The sequence below is a fragment of the Sciurus vulgaris genome (genome assembly GCF_902686455.1).
Source record: "Sciurus vulgaris genome assembly, chromosome: 9".
Classification (NCBI taxonomy): Eukaryota; Metazoa; Chordata; class Mammalia; order Rodentia; family Sciuridae; genus Sciurus; species Sciurus vulgaris.
Window position 1 is genome coordinate 108527210 of NC_136469.1, and position 8415 is coordinate 108535624.

Below are 8415 nucleotides of genomic sequence, written 5' to 3' on the forward strand. Positions count from 1 at the left end.
ACAGAAAGAGAATGCACCTGGACTGAAATTGAACAAATTAAATTCCATGCACGTATGATTATGTCAAAGTGACCCCAACTGGCATGTATAACTACAATGCATGAATAAACCATTTATTAAGATAGTTTTTTCTCCTTTAAATTCATAGATATACTGAATTAAATTAGTGATATCCTTAGACACCAAGAGTGACTGAAATGCCATTCATTTAAGTAAATAACAATTTATTTAAGACCAAGATCTATCTACAGTAGGAAAAATGATGAGAATAGAAGACAACTAAAACAAGTGAATGCAGAAACTTCTGAGGAAAAGAACTGAGAAATAGGAAAAAATGAATATGTTTGTTTTTGTTTTTACTTTTGCATTTGTTCACTTGATTTTAACTAATGCATAGTAAACTTTGTAACAAAAATATTTTCTTAAAAGTCATTGCATTGCATGAGTAATGTTATCCCCTTTTTGTAAGTTATGTACATGTGTACAAACATGTATACAAGAAAAATTTTTACAGTGTTATCAGTGATTAACCTATGGATAAGATTTCAAGTGGTATTTCTTTGTATTTTCCATATTATTTGAACCACTGTACATTGATATCTACAAATATTCATAGATATGTGTGCTTCTAAATTTAAAATACATAGTATGTACCCACTCTTCAGAACATAAGAGATGGGTGTGGTACCATCGCTCCTGGAGGTCCGCAGATCTGACTCTTGCTTCAACAGTGTTTGTATGGAACCGACACAGGGGACTCCCTATTCTTCCAGCTTCCAATTGCCTTCCAATCTGATCTCCATTTGCAGTCTCCAGAACCATCTTCTCTCCCACCTCCTGCTTCTGGGACCAGCCAACTCCATTTTTTGTGGTTAGCTCCTTATCGAAGACCAACCATGACCTCCCAGATTCATCAGAATTACTCTACAGAGGTAGAGGCTGCCGTCAACTGCCTGGTCAATTTGCATCTGATGGCCTACCTCTCTCTGGGCTACTATTTGGACCAGGAGGATGTGGCTCTGGTCCACTTCCGTGAGTTGGCCAAGGAAAAGTTCAAGGCCTCTGAGCATCTCCTGAAGATGGAAAATCAGCGCATTAGCAGTACCCTCTTCCGAGACATGCAGAAACCTTCTCAAGATGAGTGGGGCAACACCCATGATGCCATGGAAGCTGCCTTGGACCTGGAGCAGAACTTGAACCAAGCCATTGTGGATCTTCATGCCTTCCCGCCCAGCCCCACATCTCTGTGACTTTCTGGAGAACCACTTCCTTGATGAGGAGGTGAAGCTCATCAAGAAGATGGGAGACCACCTGACTAATCTCCACTGTCTGGCAGGGCCCCAGGGTGGCCTGGGTGAGTAACTCTTGGAAATACTCACCCCGAAGCATGACTAGGAGCCCCTGGAGCACAGTGACCTTTGATGGGGCTCCTTTGCATCTCCTTGCATCAGGACTTTGGCCTGAGCCTCTCCCTTTAACCACTAGGCAGCTTTTTACCTACTGTGGAGCCCCTACCAAGCCCTGGACCAAATAAAAACAAAGGTTTTTCTAGCAAAAAAAAAAAAAAAAAAAAAAAAAAGATAAAGAAAGAAAAAAAAAGAAAAAAGAGAGATGGGTGTATAATGTCAAATGCATTAGATTCAATGGGAAAATGAAATAAGTTGATATTTAAGTAAGTTTATCATAAACTAAAGAATGTAACAAGTTAATGTATATAATTCAAAGAAAAAACAATTTTTCTGTAAGAAAAAGCATAAGAAAATCAAAAAGTTTAGTAAGAAAATAAATGAGAATTTAGAATTTTTAAAATCTGATAAAAGGTGTTTTATTAAAGTAGAATAATTACACATTTATTAACTTCACATTTAAATTTAAATTGTCTGGAATACCTTTCATATTACATAATTTATCCTGATTCTTATATAATCTTGAGAGTCATTTCATATCATTAAAATTCTGGTATATGAAATTTTGATTTTTCTATACCAAAATTCTATCATTCACTGTGGCAATTCAGTATTAAAAAATTGAGGACTGTATTGAATTCATTTATTTATGAATCAAAATATATACTGAGTCTATCCTATGTGCCAGGCATGGCATTAAATGTGAAATTTTAAGGTCCCTGTTTGTATTCACATTGTTCATATATGCCTGTGTAATGGATTAATATGCCACTGATGAGATGTGTCGGTTCAAGTTGCTACAGAAAAATTTCCATATGCTTGCTGTCTTTAGCAGGAGAAATTTATTTCTCTCAGTTCTGATGGCTGGGCATTCCAAAGTCAAGGTGGTGGCAGAACTCGAGGTCATCTTGCACTATCCTCACATGAAGGACACAGTTAGGTCTTTTTCTCTTTTTACACAGACATTAAGCACATCGTGGAGGATCCATGGAGGCTCATCTACACCTAATTACCTCCCAAAGGCACCATCTCCTAATGCTATCTCATTAGAGGTTAGCACTTCAACATATGAATTCTACAGTGACAAAAACACACAGGCCATAACAGCCTATTAATGAAGGTGTGATTAAAATTGAGCAGATGATTACAAACAAAAGAAATAAAACACAAAAAAGGAGAATCTGCTTTAGACTTGGATCAAAGGAAGACTATTCTGGGGGGATCAGAATGGGGTTGCATTACAGAAACCAAATGGGAATTAGGGGGAAGGGGGAGAAGTGTCGCCTGTCAGAAAGAAAACACCCCCTTCCTCTTAGAGGAATATTTCATAGGAAGATTATTTGGAAATTCCAAAATCCAAGATGTAAAGTGCATAGCAAGGGAGAAGGTGAATCTCTTAAATTAAAATAAAAATGTCAGGGAAGTCACAAAAGCCACGTCATCTGGTAGGTCAAATTAAGGAAAACACTGGATGGGTTTAAATGTGAGTATTATGAAAGAGTTGAACAGAATAAATTGATATTTTTTTTAATTTTTAATTTCTCTGATTGCACCATGGAAAGCAAACTGGACAGGGTACCTGACGGTCATATAGAAACCAAGAAACAGACCACTGTTAATTTTCTTGTGAATTACATACCCTATTCCTAAAAGTGCTGTTTGACCACATTATTAGTGTACTATTTATACTGTTTCCCTCACATATTGATGAATTGAGTAAAATTCTGAGGTAGTTAAATCTAGAATTTGATTATTTATTAATTTAGAAAACTACTGTAGTTTTGGAAGTCTATCAGACTTGAAAGTAACCTGTAGTTGCTGAGATCAGCCCTTGGTCTGCAGCCAATGAGAAAACTGAGACCTCAGTCCTATAGCAGCAAGGAAATTGGTTCTGTCTACAACCTTGAGCTTGGAGCCAGATTCTTCCCTGAGCCTCACAAGAAGCTTCCAGCTCAATCAGCAACCTGACTTCGGCTTTAAGTGGCTTTAAGCAGAAAACTTAGTCATACCTGCTCAGACTTCTCATATACTGAGATAACGAGTTAATGTTATTATAAGTATTTAAGTCCGTGGTAATCTTTTCCTCAAGAATACAAAGCAAACACATTTTTTGCATTTAACCATGTGATCTCAGACCAGTGACAAAAACACTTTACTTACTGAAAAGGGATGGAGTTTGTTAGTATCTGGACAAATAATGCTCAGAATTTCTCTTAAGTGATCCTGAAACATCTACTCTAAGTTTCAAGAAATAAGGTAGGTTTTTGACAAAGTACAATTTCAGGGTCTGCTAAAAAGTACTATACCAAAGTGCAACCAACTATTGCTAGGTCAAAGAATTTGATCTTGGGTAGTTTTTTATGCTGATAGCTATTAAACCACATTTCATCTATTCCAGAGAACTGACTCAGGATTGCAAAAGTAGTCTGCAGTCCAGAAGCAATTAACATCATGGAAGCAGGCTGCTGACCCAAGATGCAGATAAATAATTTATTATACAGGAATGAAGGAAAATACTGAATTGGACAATATTGAAATCATTTCCTCTAAAATCAGAAAAGTGAGACATAGGTGCTTACTCACCACTCCTATTAAAAGTAGTACTTGACATATTAGCCAGAGCAATTAGGTGAAAGAGAAATGAAAACATACAACTAGGAAAGGAAGTCAAATTATCCCTATTTGCTGATGGTTCTATACATAGAAAACCCTAAGGCCCACATCAGAAGTTGACTAATACGGCCATTTTAACACTAGTCTCCAGACATGGGGGCAATCTTTCTACCTTATAAAGGCTTCTTCAGTTGCTTTTTGGTTTTGTTTTGCTTTTGTCTGTAGTGAATAAGATTATTTTCCTAATTTCTCAGTGAGTTCATTAATAGTGTTTAGAAAAGCTACTGATTTTCCTAGGTTGATTTTGTATCCAGCTACATCACTAGTTCAATTGTTTTGAATTGGTTAGGAAAAGTTTTGTGACTTAATATATGGTCTATTTTAGAAAGATTCATACATTGATGAAAATAACTATGTATCCTGCAGCTTTTGGGTGGAATATTCCATAGATGTCTATAAGGTCCATTTGATCAAAAGTATAATTTAACTGATATTTCTTTCTTGTTTTTTTTTTCCTGGATGACCTTGGTGAGAGTAGGGTATTACTATTTGGGGGTCTATCTTTTTATGTCTGGTAGTGTTTTATGATCTTCTGGTTGCTTTGAATATTCTCTGTTCATTCCTTCATTTCATTTATCTCACACTTCATGGTTCATGATATTAATAATGTTTGATTCTTCCCTGTTGCTCATTTACATATTTACTCTTCTAGTTAGATTTATTCTTTTACATGTCCTTATGAACTTTCTTTCTCTTTTTGTAGGATTTCCTTAAGTATGTTTTGTAATGTTGGTCTAGTGGTCATGAATTTCCTTAGTTTATGCTTATCTTGGAAGATCTTTATTTCTCCATCTACAGGATAGCCTTACTGGATAAAGTAATCTTGGTTGGCAGTGATTCTCTTTTTTTTTTTTTTTTTTTTTTTTTTGTGGTACTGGGGATCGAACTCAGGAACTTGTGCTTGCAAGGCAAGCACTCTACCAGCTGAGCTATCTCCCCAGCCCTGGCAGTTATTCTCTTTAAAGGAACTTGAAATGTATCACTCCATGTCCTCCTGCCTTTAGAGTTCCTTATGAAAATCTACAGTTAGTCTAATGTGTCTGCTACCAAGTGTGATTTGACACTTCTCTCTTGTTGCTTTTAATATTCTTTTTATACTATGTATGTTTGACAATTTAACTATTATCTTGTCGAAAAGTTCCTTTCTCATCATGTATTTTTGGGGTTCTAAATGAGCCTTGTATGTGAATGTCCACGACTTTCACAAGATTTGGAAAATGTTGTGCTATTATTTTATTAAATAGGTTTCTTATGCTCCCAACCTGTAGCTTTTCTCCCTTGCCAATAAGCTTGATATTTGGTCTTATAACCGTGTTCCAAATCTCCTATATGGCCCCATCATGCTTCCTCAATTTTCTTTATCCACTTCTGTCTGAGTTTAACATTTCAAAATTCTTACCTTTGATATCTGTTATTCTTTCTTCTACTTCATCTCCTCTAATGGCGAGGTTTCCAACTGAATTTTCTATCTGACTTATTAAGCCTTGCAGGTCTTTCTTGAATTGTTCTATTAATTCATTCAGTTGTCTATCTCTATTCTCTCTGATTTCACTTATACCTTTTAACCTGTTTTTTTTTTTTTTTTTTTTGAAAAACTCTTTGCGTGGCATTTCATCCACTTTAATATATTTGAAATCAGTTACTAGAGAGTTATGAACTTTTGGAGGTGCCCTGTGATATTTTGTCACAGTTCATGTGTTTTTAGGTTGAGATTTGCCAATCTGTTGAACTGGACTCTTCCAGTTTTATGTGATGTCCTTCTTAGTGAGTGACTTTCTATTAATGATATGTCCTATGGTGTCAAATTATTGTGTATTGTGGAGTTTATTTCCAGTTCATCTCTAGTGTAATCTCCCTGTGACTTCTTGGACTGCGATTAGTGGGTCTGGACACAGTGCATGTGGTATTGGAGTCTGTGGTACCCACTCTCTATGCAGGTCTCACAAGAGTGGGAATCCTTCCATAATTCAGGCAGGTGTAGTATAAGCAGCAGAGTACTTGGGAGTACACCCTCTGGAAGTCCTATTAGGTGGTGGAAGTTTCTACAGGCACTGTTGATATTGGCTCTATTACACAAAAGCAATTCTGATGCTGATTACTTTAATTGTAGTGAAGGGACTGAAGTTCTTCTGTTTCATGGGGAAGTCAGGGACAAGGATCACAGCTTACCGTCTGTGGCACTCACATCCAGTATTGCCAGGAGTGCACAATCTGACATACGGATGTGACTGATGCAGAGGTCCCTCGTAGGTGTGGTGTTCACAACAGTTGTACCATTCCTCCCAGCTGTTAGTGTGGGAGTGTCAGTTCAGGAATGGGACTTCAGACCTCCACTTGAGGGCAGGTCGTCGACCAGGAGTCTTTTGACACTTATATTCTTTTAAGTTCAAGTATCCACCAATATTTGAGAAGGACTTGATTGTGGGTAAAATTGGGTATAATTCCTCAGCTGGGCTGGGAGTATATGGCCAGCAGCAGAGCACCTACCTGTCCAATGTGCACAATGTCCCAGGCTTGATTCCCAGTACTCAGCAGACCCCAGGGAAATGGCCACCAGAACTAAAATTTGAACTATTTGAACTCACGTGAGAACTATTTTTATTTGGTAAAGAATGATAAACCTTTCTTTAGAAATGATCATTGTATTCGGAAAAATAAAAATAAAGTAAGCGCTTTCAATATCCTCTCCAGAAAATTGATCTGATGAAGAGACCCAGATGCACAGAAGTCATGAAAGATCTCTTTCAGGCATGGTAAAATTTTTAAAATCTGTGAAGGACATCAAAGAGGAAAGACTTCACTAATATTTCTAAGTTTTGAGTGTAAAATCTCAGGAAGACAATTTTTAGCACTAGCTGTTTCTTACCTTTAGAATAAAAAATCAAATTATGGAGACTTTTTGAATGTCTAACACCACATTACTGATTGAAATTTTCAGATAGGCTCTAATTCTCTTCTTTCTGGTGCCTGTAGTATAGCCTGCATATGACATAAATACCTACTCTTCACTATGACTGTAGTCAGAGAAAATCAAGCAGGATTGATTTTATTTTTGTGCTGGAGAATAATCCTTAACTATTTGTGGTTAAAATGGACATAATATTAAGAAAAATATTAAAAATAGATAAAGGAAGATGGTGGATTCACACGAAGATCATTTTATTATCTAAGGAAATATACTTTACTGCAGTTGATTTTATATTTATTCCTAAGAGCACAGAGTCCATGGAGTTACATGCTAACTTGTAAATTTCTGTTTGGTAAAGAACATAACTCCAAAGTTTACAGTTTAATGGCCTTGTAGGATATAAATTAGTTTTATATCTAATTCAGCAAATCTCATTCACAATGCCCTTTCTGATATATTCTAAATACTTTGTTCCTCCAAATGATCTTTCCACCAGTTTTAACCTAATTAGTTTGCTCAACATAAACTGTGACTTGAATAGAATATTTGATATGTGTTAATTTTATAAATTCCATAAGTGATGGTCTTAAATTTTGGGAAAATGTTTATAGCACACTGCGTTTTGTCATGAAGATGGAGTAAAACAAAGAGAAACAGAAACAATTATGAAAGTAAAATTAGGAGAAATTAGTATTCTATTTGCTATGGAGTTTCAAAGTGAAGAAATGGTGAACGTGATTCTTGTTTGTACATACACATAGGATATCAATACCATTAAATGACTAGGGACCACAATAAAACAGAATGAGGTTACATGTTGAGGTGGGGAAGGAAAGGGTCAGAAGAATAGAAAAGAGGAAAGGTCATTATTCTTGTCAGAGGTATTTTGGGGTTTGAGGTACACCTATCAATAGGTGTGGAGATTGTACATTTGCAGTCCACTGTAATTCTTAAGGTAGATATTTAAGATAAAAACACAGATATTACTTTGATAGTCATAAATATCAGTGACTTAATTGAAATCGTGGACATGGGCCATGGGAGAAGAATGAATAGACTATTTGAGCCATGACCTCTATCAAGATATCCTGCTCTTGGCTCAGGTAAGTTATTCAGTAAAAAATCCCTTTTTAGGGTGTGGGTTAATGCAGAAAGTCACATAATATTAGAAATCTGTCCCTTCAGCTCTGATGAATCTTGCTGGCATAATTTCAGGTAGGCATTTTGCCAGTGTGATGAAGATGCCCTCAGTACCTCCAGGATTGTTCATTGATAGAGTGACAGTTTTCTTGCCCTAAGAAGTGGCGTTGGAAAAATGGCCTTGATTGAGAGCATGGGGTAATCAACCTGGGTTAACAAGTCACCTCTGTTGATGGGGAAATTGTGAACTCTTGTTTGAAATCTCTGTCAGATAGAGCATGAGAAGAT

General features: G+C 36.4%; 1 pseudogene across 1 annotated transcript; it reads left to right on the plus strand.

The window, feature by feature from the left end:
* Positions 1-896: 896 nt before the first annotated feature.
* Positions 897-1395, plus strand: LOC306669468 (ferritin light chain-like; annotated as a pseudogene). The gene has a single exon. The product of its transcript is annotated as a ferritin light chain-like (transcript).
* Positions 1396-8415: the final 7020 nt, after the last annotated feature.